General features: G+C 40.4%; 1 long non-coding RNA gene across 1 annotated transcript in view; it reads right to left on the bottom strand.

Moving 5' to 3' along the window:
• Nucleotides 1–6,856: 6,856 nt before the first annotated feature.
• LOC112473188 overlaps nucleotides 6,857–15,440 on the bottom strand; it is a 31,315-nt gene continuing 22,731 nt past the window's right edge. Inside the window, exon 3 of the long non-coding RNA XR_003043947.1 lies at nucleotides 6,857–7,168. This is a non-coding gene — a long non-coding RNA (uncharacterized LOC112473188). The remainder of the gene's footprint in view (nucleotides 7,169–15,440) is intronic.

Below are 15,440 nucleotides of genomic sequence, written 5' to 3'. Positions count from 1 at the left end.
AACTGCCACACACACAGGTGTGTATTCATTAGCTTTCAGAATCCAGAGTTTGGACTCCCGGATGGGATCTGTTATTGAGAGAAGAGACCTTTGAAATGGGGGCAGCAGTGAGGCAGAGTGGTGAAATGGTGATGGCAAAGTTAGCCCTCTCTAGGTGAGGCTTTGACAGGTTTGGGCAACTGTGGTGAGCTCATGAAGGACACTTACAAGAAGCCTGCTAGGTATCGAACTTTGTCATCTCCTGAGGAGATCACATTTGAAGGGAAAAAGAAACCTGGCCCAATGAGGTTGATTGGGTAAGGAAGTCACTGTTAGGAAAGGCAAAGTTTAGCTGCATTAGTCAAAAGAGCCTAAGTTGTGTTGTTAACAAGCAAGCCCAATACCAGAGTGGCTTTACACCTAAAAGTTTATTTTCACTCAGGCACTGCAGAAAGAGGACTCTGTTCCACATGTTAATTCATGATTCCAACATTTGGAATGCACCAATTCCTGAGCGAGGACAAGAAAAAATAGGTCTCCTGAGCTTCAAGCTGGAAGTGACATCACTTCCGTTCATTGGTCAGAACCAGTCAGATGGCCCCACCCAATGAAAGATGAGATGTGAAATGTTAGGAACCAACGGAATGTCTGGTGAGCTCTACCATCTCTGCCATACTTAGCAGAGCCTGGCATTCAGAGAAACCTCTCGACCTGGCTCTTAATGATCTTGTTACTGAGTCCCTTGAAAAACACTAAGCAAAAGCTAAAGGCGTTATTTTACTAAAAATTCCAGCAGGCATTGAAGTACAGCCACACCGCCTGGACACTGTTTCTCTGGTCAACCTCTTACAAAAAAAGGAGATGCACACCGCTCCCCCAGAGACAACTGCACGTCACGGAATTCAGTACATCAGGAGCAGAGCCACCAGTGTCCCCAACAGAACACTACCAGGCTTTTCAAGGCAGAGGCAGAGCCTGTACTCATGAACATGTCTGTTTGCATGTGGGTGACACTGCACAAAAGCCCCTCTGGGTTCGATTGTGACTAGGGAACTATTTCAGAAGACTAAGGTGCTTTATAATGTGTGTGGAGGACAGGAGCCTGAGAATGTGACCTCCCATTGAATCTAATAAGCCTGGTGACACTTTGATCGTGTTATGTCCATATTACAGATGGGGAAACTGAGGTTTGAAGACGTTAACTGACTTTTCAAAGTCATCTAGTTACTAAGTAGTGGAGTTGTTGGTCTCTGACATGATTTGAAAGCCATGCAGTATTTGGAAGGCAGAGGATGAGGAAAAGGACAGTGGCCTGGAGCCAGGATGCCTGGCTCTTGGTACTAGCCCTGCCACCAACCTCCTAAGAGACCTTTGGCACATTTCTTATCTAAGCCCTTTATTTCTTCATCTGTAAAAAGCTGGGTGAGATGGCTCTTTCCATTTCTATTTTGAATCTATCACAGGAACCCAGCTGAAGCTGATAGCTAATGGTAGCCGAAAGAGGCATGGATGCCTTGCCTCATCACTATGCAAAAGGGCTTTAGCACCTGGAAATCTGGCATTAGGGGAATATGGCCCACTGCTCCCACACTCCAAGCCTTCTTTGATAATATCCTTCACAGGTGGGGTGTCATTGGACAGCTGGGGAAGGGAAAAGGACACTGGAATAGAGCTCAGAGGTCCTAGGCAGGACCTGCTGCCTCTGTTCTCTGCTCCAGCTTGGCCAGCCCCAGAAGCCACCAGCCTCAATCCTGGGGTGGAGAGAGGTGGGGCTGGGCAGTCAAGAACTGCAGCCCACAGGCTGCCTCAGCTGCCCCTGCCCCTGTGGGGCTTCACGTCTGCTCTCGCATGTCCCCGCAGGTGGCCGAGCCCTGCCACACGCCAAGTGAGGAGAGTCGGCCATAACAGATGGGGAGGATGAAGCAAGGAGTGAGCAGTGTGGCAGATGGGACCGTGTGGCCAGGTCTCGAGAGTTCTGAGCCCCTATAGGAGGTTTTTCCCTGGCCATCCCTGGCTTTGACCTCCTCTGTCCTGGTCACCGGGCTCCTGCAGAAATGTGGCCTCCCAACCTCCCACTTGGGATCTAGTTATCCTTGTGTAACCACACATAAACTTTTGTTTCTTTAACATATATTTTTTTTTCTCTGATTCAAGCTGACTTTTCCCAGATAATGGCATTGTAAGTCACTTGTGTTTTGTTTTTGTTTTTTCTGCCCCTATCCTCTGTAAGCCTGCTCCTTTAATCATTAAGCCTTAGGACATAAGATTAACCAAGGTCAGGTCTATAATCATGAGGACGATAGATTTCGGTTGAACTTTAAGGATAAATAACATCTTGGCTTTAGATGTGTTTCAGCCCCAGGCCCATTAAGGTAGAACAATCCCACCAGCCACAAGACCAGGCCATGGGACCAGAGGGGATGGCCCATGGCTGATTCCAGAACTGGACACAATCATCGATTGCCTCATCTCCCTCCAGCTGTCCAATTGGTAGCAGCCATGACCTTGACTCCCTTGACTACTGATTTTTCCCTATATACTCCGGAGACACCCAGGGCGCCAGGCGTGTGAGCAATAGCTTGCTGTGTCTCTGGGACTTGCAACTCTAATAAATCTTACTTTGCTGCAAAACCTGCACTTCTGTCTTTGGCTCAGAAGCGTGCAGGAAGATGGGCCCCTTTTTTGTCTCAATAACACTTGGTACTTAGCTCCCCACTCTGGCACTTATGTCCCCTCTCTGGGCACTGAGCCCTCCCCGTCACTGGCGTTTCTCCTCTCAGTCTTCAGCACAAGTCCTTCCTTGGTACTAATCCTCCCCCTTTGCCTAGCATTGAACACTGTCCCTTCGTGTTGCACACATCAGGCCCCTGACATTAAGCTACCTCCACCCTCTCCTGATACTGCGCACCCCCTTCTCTCAGCCTGCCTCCCCCCCCCATATTTAGCCAGTCCTTTGCTCTGGGCCCTCCTTCCGTCATATCATCTCACTACTCTTAGTCTTAGCTCCTCTGCTCAGTTTTTCTCAGACTTTGCTGGAGTTCTAATATGTGTCAGTGATACACCCTTGGATGAGCTCATTAAACCCACTCACCTCAGACTTCTGTTTATGCCCTTTCCCCTCAACCACATGTCCCTTCTTCTCCTGTGTGCTTAGCTAGATTCTTCCCACGAAGCCTCCAAAATTTTCATAAGAATCCAACACCCACAAGCGCTGTGCTTGCCAGCTTCTTGGGGTTACCTTTCCCTGACTATACGCCATAACCCAAGACTGCATCTTACACAAATCAAAGAAATCTAACCATCTCCCAGGATTAGCGTTATTCCCAAGGCATCACATTCTCCACGTGGCTCTTTTCACTTCCCAGTCTGAAATGCCGCTCTGAGCTTTCCTTTCATCACCTTCGACTTCTCTCCTCTCTTCTTTTCCTGTTCCCCGAATGTGAACTTCGCCTCCATCCCACCTCCTTCCTGGCATCCTCCAGCTAACTCAACTGTAACTGGCTTATTACTTGCTTTGCAAAGGTTTGAGGAATCACCATGCAGGAGAACAAACAACTGAGCATTACATTCCAGGTCCCATTCTTGGGTCAGCTCTCACCTTAGACCTCAATCTGCCCTTTCGTTATGGGGTTCATCCTCGGAACTGAGTCCTTTCTTCCACCTCCTCTTTCCTCCTTTCTCATGGGTCCCTCTCCCAGTCCTTACATCCGCTATTAGAAACTAAAAATGCCTTTCTAGTAAAAGTCATCTCTGAACAAGGAAGTTCCCATTTCACTTTTTTACACCAAGAAATGAGCTCTTCTTTGGAAAAATGTCTATTCACTTCTTTTATCCATTTTCAAATCAGATTGGGGTTTTTTCTGAGGGGGGGCGGATATTGAATTGTATGAGTTCTTTATACATTTTGGATGGTTTATATATTTGATGGTTCCTTTTGCTGTGCAGAAGTTTTTTAGTTTGATATAGTCCTACTTATTAATTTTTGCTATTGTTGCTTATGCTTTTGGCCAATAGGTACATGAAAAGATACTCATTATCACCAATCATTAGGGAAATGCAAATCAAAACTATCCTGAGCTATCACTTCAGGCCTGTTAAGCTATCATCAAAAAGACAAGAGATAACAATTGTCAGCAAGGACGTGGTAAAAGGATATCTGTGTACTGTTGATGGAAGTGTAAATTGATTCAGCTGCTATGGAAAACAGTATGGAGGTTCCTCAAAAAATTAAAAAGAGCACTACCATATGATGATCCAGCAATCCTACTTCTGAGTATATATTCAAAAAATAAAAATAGGATATCAAAGAGGGAAAAAAAGAGAAACAAATTCTTTATTTCTAACACTTTCTTTTCCAATGAGGCCTGGAGATCTGAAGCTGCTGAACAGCAAGGAGCCTAAAAGTGTTTTCTCAAGTGGGATAGCAGGCATCCTTATGCATCTGGTGGGCTGGAGAATGGCTGCAGTTTGTTTCAGTGGCACATTTTTTCCCCCTTTTGGGTCACTACACAGACATTTTCGAAGATACAGACCTCACTGACTCTCTCAGTGTCACTTGGCCCTGGTCACACCACCTGTATTGCCTCTAAACAGGACCCTAAGGGATCCCAGCAGAGGAGGCAGGATGGCAGAGCAGGAAAAAAAAGCAAAGGAAGTTAAACAGAAGCTCAAGGGCCAGGAGCTTCATTCAAAGTCTGGCCCAGGCATGTCACACATTATCTGGGTGCGGTACCCTCAGGCATGCTAGTTGAGGAGTGATACATATCCATACTCTGATGATCAGACATCTGCTTATGAACACGAAAGTGAATCTGAGACCAAAGAGACATCAGGCTTTCAGGAAGTTGGGATTATGAGCTTGACTTACCATTCCAATAAGCTAATATCACCTGGCAGAGACTCTCAGAGGCAAGCAGATTGACGTCTTAAGTCACACAGCGGATGACGAAAAGAAAGAAAGGAAAAAAAGAATGTTCGGTAAATACCACATACGTGCCAAGTAATATTCAGAGATCTACATACTTTATCTCATAGCTTTTTCAAAAATTGAGATATAATTCACCGAACAATTCACTCTTTTAAGTTGTACAATTCAGTTGTTTTAATACATTTACAAAGTTGTGCAACCATCACCACTATTTAATTCCAGAATATTTTCATCTTTCTAAAAAGTAAACCCATATCCTTTAGTTGTTGTTCTCCCTGCTCCCAGCCCTGGCAACCACTAATCTACTTTCTGTCTCTACTGAACTGCCTGTTTTCGACATTTCACGTGCAAATGTGGCATTCTGTAATGGACATCTTTCACTTAGCATAATGTTTTCAAGATTTACCCATGTTGTAACATATATCAATACTTTCTCTTTATTCCATTGTATGAATATACTACATTTTGTTTATTCATTCATCAGTTTATAGACACATGGGTTGTTTCTAACTTTTGGCTATTGTGAATAATGAGACTGTGAATACTCATACACAAGGTTTTGTATGAACATATATTTCCAATTCTCTTGGGTAGCTCCCCAGAGTAGAATTGCAGGATAACATGGTAAACTCTAAGTCCAGCTTTTTGAGAAACTGCCAAATTATTTTCTATAGTGACTGTACCATTTTTCATTCTCAACAGAAATGCATGAGGGTTCCAATTTCTTCATATTCTCACCAATACTTGTAATCGTCCATTTTTTTTATTACATTCATCCTTGTATGTATGAAATGGTATATTATTGTGGTTTTAATTTGCTTTTCCCTAATTACTGATGACGTTGAGCATCTTTTTATGTGTTTATTGAACATTGATAATTTTTTAAATATTGTCTTTAAAGATTGTTTTTCTAATCCATTCTGTCAAACCCAGCCTTTCAATTAGTATTTAATCCATTTACATTTAATGTAATTACTGATAAGATAGGGTTTAAATCTGCCATTTTGTGATTTGTTTCTACATGCTCCATTCAAATTCCCTTGTCTTTTCTGTACTATTCTTTCAATATTTTATTTTATTAGTGTGTGCTCTGGGGATTATAATTAACATCTGATTTATAACAATATAGTTTGGATTAATATTAACTTAATTCCAATAGTATACAAAAATGTCATTTCTATATAAATTTATTAATGAACCCTCTCTGTTTTGCTATTATTGTTTTACAAATCACATCTTTATAGATTGTATGTTTAGCAATACATATTTGTTCTTATTGCTTTATACAGTAATCTTAAATCAGAAAGAAGAAAAATAGAAATAAAAAATACAAATACAAACAAAATTAAAAATATGAAGAATACAAATAAAAATATATTTAGACTGTCTTTTATATTTACTGATGCTCTTTATTTCTTCATATGAATTCTTATTTCTGCCTAGTGTTTTTTATTTCAGCCTGAAGGACTCTCTAGCACTTTTTCTGTAGGACAGTTTTGCTAGCTGAAAAATCTGTTTTTATTTAACTGAAAATATCTTAATTTCTTCTTCACTTTAGAAGGATAGTTTTATCTAATATGGAATTCTTGGTTGATAGTTTTTGCTTTTAGCATTTTGAATGAATCATGTCATTGCCTTCTGGCCTATATAGTTTTTGATGACAAATTAGCTTTTAATCTTATTGAGGATTTTTTTTTTATATTGGTGAGTTGCTTCTTGCTGTTTTCAAGTTATCTCACTGTCTTTGGCTTTTGACAGTTTGATTACGATGTGTCTTGGTGTGGATCTCTTTAAGTATATACTAGCGGGAGTTTGTTGAGTTTTTTGGATGTGTAGATTAATGCTTTTCATCACACTTGGGGATTTTAGGCCATTGCAACTGAGTATAGCCTGTTATCAAAGCTATCATTTGTTGGGCTCTCACTATAGGCCCTATGACAAGCACTTAGAGTATAATAGGTCTAAAAAACAGCTTAAGAAAACTTCAGCAAATTAATTACTAAGGCGGCATGATTCCAGAGTCAAACTTCTTTTATTGAATTCCTTCCATGGAATTCTTGACAAATGATCACCTCCAATGACAGGGAACTCAATACTTTCCAAGATAACACAGTCTATCTTCAGGCTTCGTGTTTGTCTGACAGTCCAACACAGTGGGGCAAGCAGAGTCTTCAGAGTCCAGAGGTTTAGTTCTTGACTCCACCCATCCTGATTTGTGTGACTTTGCTAAGTCACTTCCTTTATCCGAACCTGTTTTCTCATCTGAAAAATGGAAAAAAGAATGTCTACTTGGAAAGGCTATCAGAGGACTGATGACACGAAGCAATGTGATGTGCTTGGCAGAGGAGCTGATTAATAGCAACTATTATTAAAATTCTTCCATATAAGGAACTGAAGTTTGTCTCCGCAGTTTCCATTCATTTTTCCTAATTCTGTTCCTTCAGCCCACTTCCTCAGTTTATACTTTCAGATCATTACATATAGCAATTACCTTGTTTATTTTTATTTAGGCTAAGCCACTCTACTTCCCAAACAACTCCTCAAATATATGGTCTTCACTTCTTTCACCGCCTTATTTCCTCTCCTCTAAAGATAAGACCTACTCTCTCTGCTCCCATCCAGTGTGGAAAGGTCTTAAGGCTGTTCTGACCAAGAGAGAGAGAAAAGTACATCTCTCACTTTCTCGTTCCAAAGCTTATACCTCTAGTAATGCAAGTAGAGCAAGTTCACCTTCACTTTTCTGTTAGCTTCACATGGTGGGACTATCCAGAGCCTCACGTTTGCACTTAAATTTGTAGCATACAAGGTCGATATCTTTCTCATCCCTGCTAAAATGCATCTTGTTAGTCAGCACATGTCCCAGGCAGCTGAGGTCTTGATTTTCACATCCATCTCAAAACCTATTCATTGGCAAATAATATGGGAATAAATTCTACTATATCATCCAAGCTCCCCCATCTCCTCATGCCCTTCCACAGACCCACTGCGAATGTCCTCATAGATGAACGTTTGGGGCTATTTCAACAAGAAATAAGACTGGAGCCTGAGAGAGGGTGAATTTAGGTCCACAAGCATTTATTGGACACCTGACATGTAGCAGTCACTTGCAGACCCAATGCCTTATGTAATGCTCACTACAACCCTCTGCACAGGGTATCATAAATCCATTTATAGATGAGAGTCTCTGAGTAATTTGCACAAAATCACACAGCTAATAACTATAGGGATTGGGGCACAAACCTGGGTTCAGACTCTGAAGCCTGTGTTATTTTCCCTCTATTGTCCACATTCTCCATTTTGCTAATGAATTCTATGAGTAGTTCGCTTTCCAGATTTGGCCTTAAGAAGTGAGAAACTCCAGCCATAGATGTTGCAATAGCAGATTAGTTAACATAACTGGAGAATTCCCTGCATCCTGGAATTCTCCACATTAGGAAACAAGAAATTCCTGGGCTGCTTGCCAGGCCTTGTCCCCAACCGCGAGATTTAACACAGAGAAACAAATGGCTCCTTGCCCACCAGGGCCCATCATATCTGCTGCCTCCCCACCCCCCGGTACCCCTGCATCAAGACACTGCATCAGACATGAACATTTAAAGATGTGTGCTTCACGGATCTTATGGGCTTCCCTATCTTCACCTGCTACTGTGCAGGCTTGTTCCTTAAAGGAGCCGTCTTGGTCATGAGACAAAAAGAAAAAACTGCTTCTTCCTTCCTTTCTGAATGAGTAAAAGTTGAAACTTTCTTGTGGTTAATATGTGGTAACAGGATTTCTGCAGAAAGAATTTAAATTTAAGGAGAAGCTCACGAACTCTGACTGCATTTTGTTTGTTCTGTATGGCAGAAAAGATTTAGAGAGACGGGACTAGAATGTCTATGTGTTTTGAACAAGCTACCTAACCTCTCCGACTTCTAGCTCCTTTACCAGTAAAGCAGGGATAACGATCTTAACTGCCTCTTGGTTATCATTGAGAGCACTGAATGAACACACAGTGCAAAAGGCTCAGCAAAGTGACTGACATGTAGTAGGGGCTCTATGTAACTATGCACATTGTCATTATTCTCTACATCTTGCTATACACAGTGTGGTTCCCAGAGAAACAGTTAGAAATGTAGGCTCTCAGGCCCCATTCCAGACCTGTTCAATCAGAATCCGCATATTAACAACTTTCCCAGGGATTGAAACATACATTAAAGTCTGAGAAGCAGTGGTTAGCTCACCATCTAACAGAGTGGGGAGGCTGGGTGAACAAGTACAGCAACAGCTTTCTAACTAATTTTTTCACTGTTTTTGTACTGCCCACCATTCCTGCCAAACTGTGCCAAATTCACATTCGTTTTACTGTAGGTGTGATCTTACTTAAATAGAACTCAGCCTTATCCCTCTCCCATGTGTTGATGGTTCCCTGTCGCCTAATGGATAAAGGACTAACTCTCTGGAATGTCATTAAAGTCCCTTCCCAATCTGCTCCAATTCTACTTTCCAGCCACAGTGCCTGCAGATGTTACGCTCAGGCCACCATGGGAAATGTCTGTCATTTCCCAAAAGCAGTCTTCACTTGTAGGCCTCAGCTTTTAATTCCAGAAATGATCCTTTCCCCATAGGTCATTGTCTTGTCATCGCCTTCTACAATTTACTCAAGTTCCACTTCCTGGAATACTTTTCTCTGTCTCCAAAACCCTACTCAGCCTTCAAGGCTCACCACCACTGCCATTGTCAGACTATGTGCAGACCAAGCTCATGACTGAGCAACTCAGAGTCATGAACTCGGGTTCTTCCTTGGCCCACCAATAACTACCTAAATCTCTTTGGGCAAAATCACTTGAACTTTGAATCCTTGGGCACTCCCATCAACACTATCTGAGGAGAAAATAAAGTTGCCAACCTCATAGAAATGTTAAGCGGATTCCTTGGGGCTATGTGCCTAGTTCAGTGACTGGCATATAGTAAATGTTCAATAAAACTTAGCCGAACCCCCTACAGTGTAAACCTACTTCAGCATAAATTTCATAGAGAGAAATGCCTGTGTATGTTTTGCTCCCCATTACAATCCCAGCACCTGGTCCAATTTCTGATATACATTATGTGCTAAACAAATATTTGTTAAATAAATAAATGCCTAAAAAGTCTCATAGAAATTATAAAACTCTATACGAATAAAAGGTTGCTATTTTGTTTGTTAGCTTATTTTGTTTTAGTTATCAGGATTTATATAACTTGAGACAGAGAGTGAGTGAGAGCAAGAACGAGAGAGAGCGAGAGCAAGAGCGAGAGCGAGAGCGAGAGCGAGAGATTATTACTGCAGATGCTGACTTATAAGATTCTTTGTTCTTAGTTTTGGCTCCCAACAAGAGAGAGAGAGATTATTACTGCAGATGCTGACTTAGGCTCTCCTCTAGCTCCATGGGAGCAGACTATGACTTCTTTACACACAATTCAAAGAATATATACTGTGGTGGTCCCCCCTCTCCCACCGCCATTATTTCAACATCTTATCCAATCTATTTTCAATCTCCCATCACCATAACGACCTGCACCCTTATAATACCTATTTTGAGCCACTTCATTTTCAGAGTGCTGGCATCACCAAGTGAGCTGTAAAAGCTCCAATATTCAGTCCATGTCCAACTTCCAGGACCCATGTCTGTCCTTGATCACCCCTCAACTTCAAAAATGCCCAGAAATGATATCTTTTCTAAGAAAACATAGAAGAGCAGTCGCAACAAGATATGGACCAAACACCTAGAGGAGAGATAAAAGAGAGGGATAGCTCCAAAACAGTGTTTTTAATTAGGAGGTTAAGGTCAGCAAAGATGCCTGTTCATTTATGAAAACTGCACTTTTCTAGCATGATCATCATCTGTTCTCTTCGAGGCCATCTGGGCTGGGCCCACCTCTCAGACTCTGCCCTTACCATGTCTCCCTCAAATACAGGAACTCGGAGTAAAGAGGTTGGAGATGACCTCTAACCCAAGTAATCTCAAATCTTTATATGCATATCTTATTAAATCACCTGCAGGTCTTGTTAAATGGTGGGTTTTGAGTCAGTAGATCTATGGTGGAACCTGAGACTCTGCATTTCTAATAAACTCCAGGTGATGAAAAGTTTTCTGGTCTGTGGACCACACTTCAAGTAGCAAGGGTCCACTTTATCTCTGGACTCTATAGATCCCATCATTCCCTGGAAACTTACAAGCCAAGTCCTCTGCTAAATACTTTTAAAATTATTTCTTATAATTTTTATTTTTCAGTCATACCTAAATAGAGCTGGAAAAATTACATATGGGAAAATATATTTGAAGTCTAGAAATTATCTTCTGTAGATTATATAACCCAAATTAACAATTGATACTACAAAGTAATAGATATTGAATATTTTGCATGTGGAATAAAAGATGAGTTCTAGTTATAGTGTACATTGAATATTTACTATCTTAGTTTTTGATATTCCTTAGTCCCTTTCATAAAAATATAGACTTTCTTCTGAAAAACAGAGCTAATACAATATTTTGTTTGTTATTCTTACATCCCTTTTCCCTTTTTATGCTATTTTACTACCAGCAATGCATTCATAATCTAAAGGATCTTCCTTCAGATAGCAATCAGGAGGAATGATCATTTGGCTACCTGTCAGTAAAGTTGATGATAGTATGATAAAACAACAAAAAACAATTATTGAGTATTTACTAGGAGTCAGGCCAAGTGCTTTACAAGAATTTATCTCATTTCATTCTCAAAATAACCTCATGTAGAAATTGTTATTAATTTCCACTTTGAAAATAAGAAAACCGAGGTTAAGAAAAGGTAGATAAACTATCTCCTGTTCTCCAAGGGTGGTAAACTGTAAGGTGCGGATTTGAACCGGATTCTGCATGTCTCCAGAGCTTAGAGTGTTAACAGCTACAAAAAAAAATTTTTTTTTCATTAAAGAAATTTAAGAAATACAAGAAAAAAATTTTACTACAAAAAAAATTCAAACAATACAAGAAATTAAAATACTCTCTGGACATCTACACACAGTTCCTTTTAAGAAATATTAGTATTAAAATTAAAAATTAACTTTAAAAAATCCTTTCTTTGTAGAGAGATGGCCAGAATTATATCCATGAAACATTTTTTTTCATATTATGGCAAAGTAGAATGCAGTCATCGTAGGATTATGCTTCCAAAAGTTGCTCTTGTCTTGCAACGAACCAGTTTAATAACATAAGGTCTAAGAGTGTTTGATTTGGCTTTTAGGATCCCAATTGATCTTTCTGGTATTTGTTTATTTGGATCTACAATTTTGTTTGATTGTTTATTTTTTATTTTGACACTTTATATTAAAATAAGTAAAATCTTCTCAACAGTTTAAAATAGACTAATTCTTTTTTCACAGATATGTTGAACTGTGATCAAAACATTCACCAAATAAAAATTTTTTTAGACATTGATCATTTGAAAAGTATTGCTTTATTGAGTTATGCAGATCTTCCAAATGTTGCCATATTTCATTATATATTGTGGAAAATTATATTCATTAATATCACCACCGATCTCATCAGCAAAGTCTTTAAATATTGGTAACCTATCAAGCTCACAGTGGTGGATATAAATTTTCTAAAATTCTAATTTTCACTCTAATTTTTTCCCCGTTTAATTGAGGTATCATTGACATTTAACCTTGTAATAGTTTAAGGTGAACAACATTATGATTATGTATATATAAATATATACATATATAGTGGAATGATTACCATGACAAGTCTAGTTAACATCCATCAACCTACATAGTTACGTTTTTTTTTTCCCTTGTAATGAGAACTTTTAAGATTTACTCTCTTAGCAAATCTCAAATATACTATACATTATTGTTTATGATAGTGGTACATTAAATCCCCATAACTTATTAAGTTTATAATTGTAAGATTTTACCTTTTAACCATTCTTTATTAAGCATAATAATGTTCTTTTAATATTTATTGTACACCTACTTATGACAGGCTTTTTAACAGGCACTTCAACTAGTTTATTTGATGTCATGTGTTCACATCTCCACTTATAGATGAAGAACCTGAGTCTCAGAGAGATGTGTGGAGTCTTTCAGACCTTGAGGTATGGATTTGTGGACTTGAGCTGCAGCTGAAGAAGCTATTATAGACAAAAAAAAAAAATAGGACACAAGTAGGCGTTTGCTTTGTTTATTTACAATTCTGCCACTACGGATGAGTCTCCATGATCTGAAAGTGGATTAGCACCCATCTTCTATTACCCACAGGTACCTATAGATTGGTGTTTCTAAAGAAAATGGGCTCCAAGCCATCTTTGTAAGAATTCTCAAGGACATCTATCCAAGGTCATGACTGAGACTTGCTAATTTTTCACTAAGTTCCCTTTCCCTTTTGGGCACACAGCTAAACTATATTTCCCAGGGCACTGCAGGGGTCCATGAAACTAGTTCTTGCTGATGAGATGTGAGTAGAAGTGGCATGGTCACCTCTTTGCTGCAGCAAGTAAGAACAGGTGTGTCTTCTCCACACCTCCACTCATTCCTTTATTTGTGGTATGGACATAGAAGACCCAGTAAAGGACTTTGAGGTCATAGGGCATCATAGAACCGCTAGAGGGGTGGGGGCAGAATGACTAAGTGAAATAGAGAACTCCATCCCCACTGACCCATACTGGGCTGTGGCATAAAAAACAAACGTTATCTTGTTCAGCCATTGAAACCATGGCATGGTTTGGTACAAAGTTTGCCTTCTATGACTAATATGCAAATCTAACAAATCTTGATGAAGGAGCCCAGAAATCTGTATTTTTAGAAAGCCTTCAGTTAATTCTGAAAAACTGAAGCTTTGTAAAAGGGTAAAAGACAATAGATAGCCATAATATTTTTTCATCACATATTATTCTTATGTCAACCTCTTCTCTGATTCCTTCTTATCGCATGGAAAATTAAAGTCTAAGCACACCCTTTATAGACTGTCTTGGTAACATGTCCTTTCTTGCAGATGGAAAAGTTAATATCTGAAAAATGCCCTCAGTCCTACAGCATTCTGATAAGCTGGTTGAAAACAGAAGTTATAAGCTTGAATATACACAAGTTATTTTATCTATATCAAAACAGTAAAGCTCAAAGATGATTCATCTTTACTTTCACATCTATCATCTTGTCTGTTACTTTAGAGTCAGAGACCAAGCCCTGGAAGAGTGTGGGAGTTGAGGTTAGGTGAAAGTAAATAGTAACATACCCATTTTCGGAAGTGGAAAAGTGTGCGTGGGTCTGGAAGTTTATCTCAACTGCCAACAAATACTTGAAAGCAAGTACCTGCCAACCCAAAGAATTGGCCTCCAAATGACTCTCGTATTTCTGCCTCCTGCAAGAATCTAGTGGCACAATAGCGTGGTAGCTCTCTCCACTTCCAACACACACATACATGTGTGTTGTATGTAATACTCATTCTTAGAGCTCCCTGAGGGAGAAAGGCCTCTTCTCTCTGCACTTGCATCTGCTGGCTGCGTTAAGGACGAGGGGTGGAGAGCAGTTACACTTGAGAAGATATTAGTCTCCTTCATCACTGTCACAGTGCCTGTAAGGGGCTCTTCCTCTGTTTATCATTCACTGTTTCTCTGAGTTACTGATGAATGGTCACTACACTGAGTCACACTTTCTCCAGAACTGTCTGAGGCTTAACGACATTCTGGCAGGGAGAGGACAATATCAAACAGCTGGACCAGACCACAGCCTAGATAGCCCCAAGGTCGACACAGGAAATCTGCTGTGGAATCTACACCCAAAGGAATCTATACCCAAAGTCCCATTTCAGCCCAAGAAGGACAATTCCCTCTGTTATGACTCACACACAAACCTGTCCCATCTCCCTACCCGTTTCAGGCTAGCTGTGGGTGTGGTGGTACCCTAAGTTCTTCCTGGCTCAAAAGAAAAGAAAGATCCTTAGGTAAACTCTTCTTACATAGCAAAGAAACTACCCAGTTTCTGAGAATTCAAAAGTTGTCCTCCTTTGGAAAATCTAGATGCTGTGTGCTATATACAAAGTCCCTTTCCAGCAGATATAATGTTGAAATAGAACAGGTTATTGGGGTCCACAGACCCTGAGGATTTTAAGGGCAGGGACTTGACCTTATTCATCTCTGTAATACCAACAGCACAATAGGCACTCAATAAAATATTTGCCAAATAAATGAGTGAATGAGAGGGGAAGGGAAAAAAAGGCATAAATGATAGAGGCTCTGTTCATCCCTCTGGCGACCAAATCAAAGTTGTGATGGAAACAAGGAGCAAGCAGCTAGGAAAAATCACCTGGGATCTTGACGAACAAGCCATACAACTAGGGAGAAATCCAAGAAATCACCCTGCAACAGCAGAAGGTAGGACGGGGAGAGGATGCAGGGCTGTCTGGCCTCGAGCGGCTAAGTGAGACGGAGGCTACGGCAGAGTCAGCCACAGACTTCTCTTAAAGGGGCCGCGTCCGCAAGTGGATTTTCCTGGCAATGGACCTGCTTGCTCTCAGCACCAGTGCCGATTCGGCTGCA

Source organism: Pteropus alecto, unplaced genomic scaffold, assembly GCF_000325575.1.
Source record: "Pteropus alecto unplaced genomic scaffold, ASM32557v1 scaffold98, whole genome shotgun sequence".
Classification (NCBI taxonomy): Eukaryota; Metazoa; Chordata; class Mammalia; order Chiroptera; family Pteropodidae; genus Pteropus; species Pteropus alecto.
The sequence above is the reverse complement of the archived record's forward strand: the minus strand, read 5'-3'. Positions and strand labels throughout refer to the sequence as shown.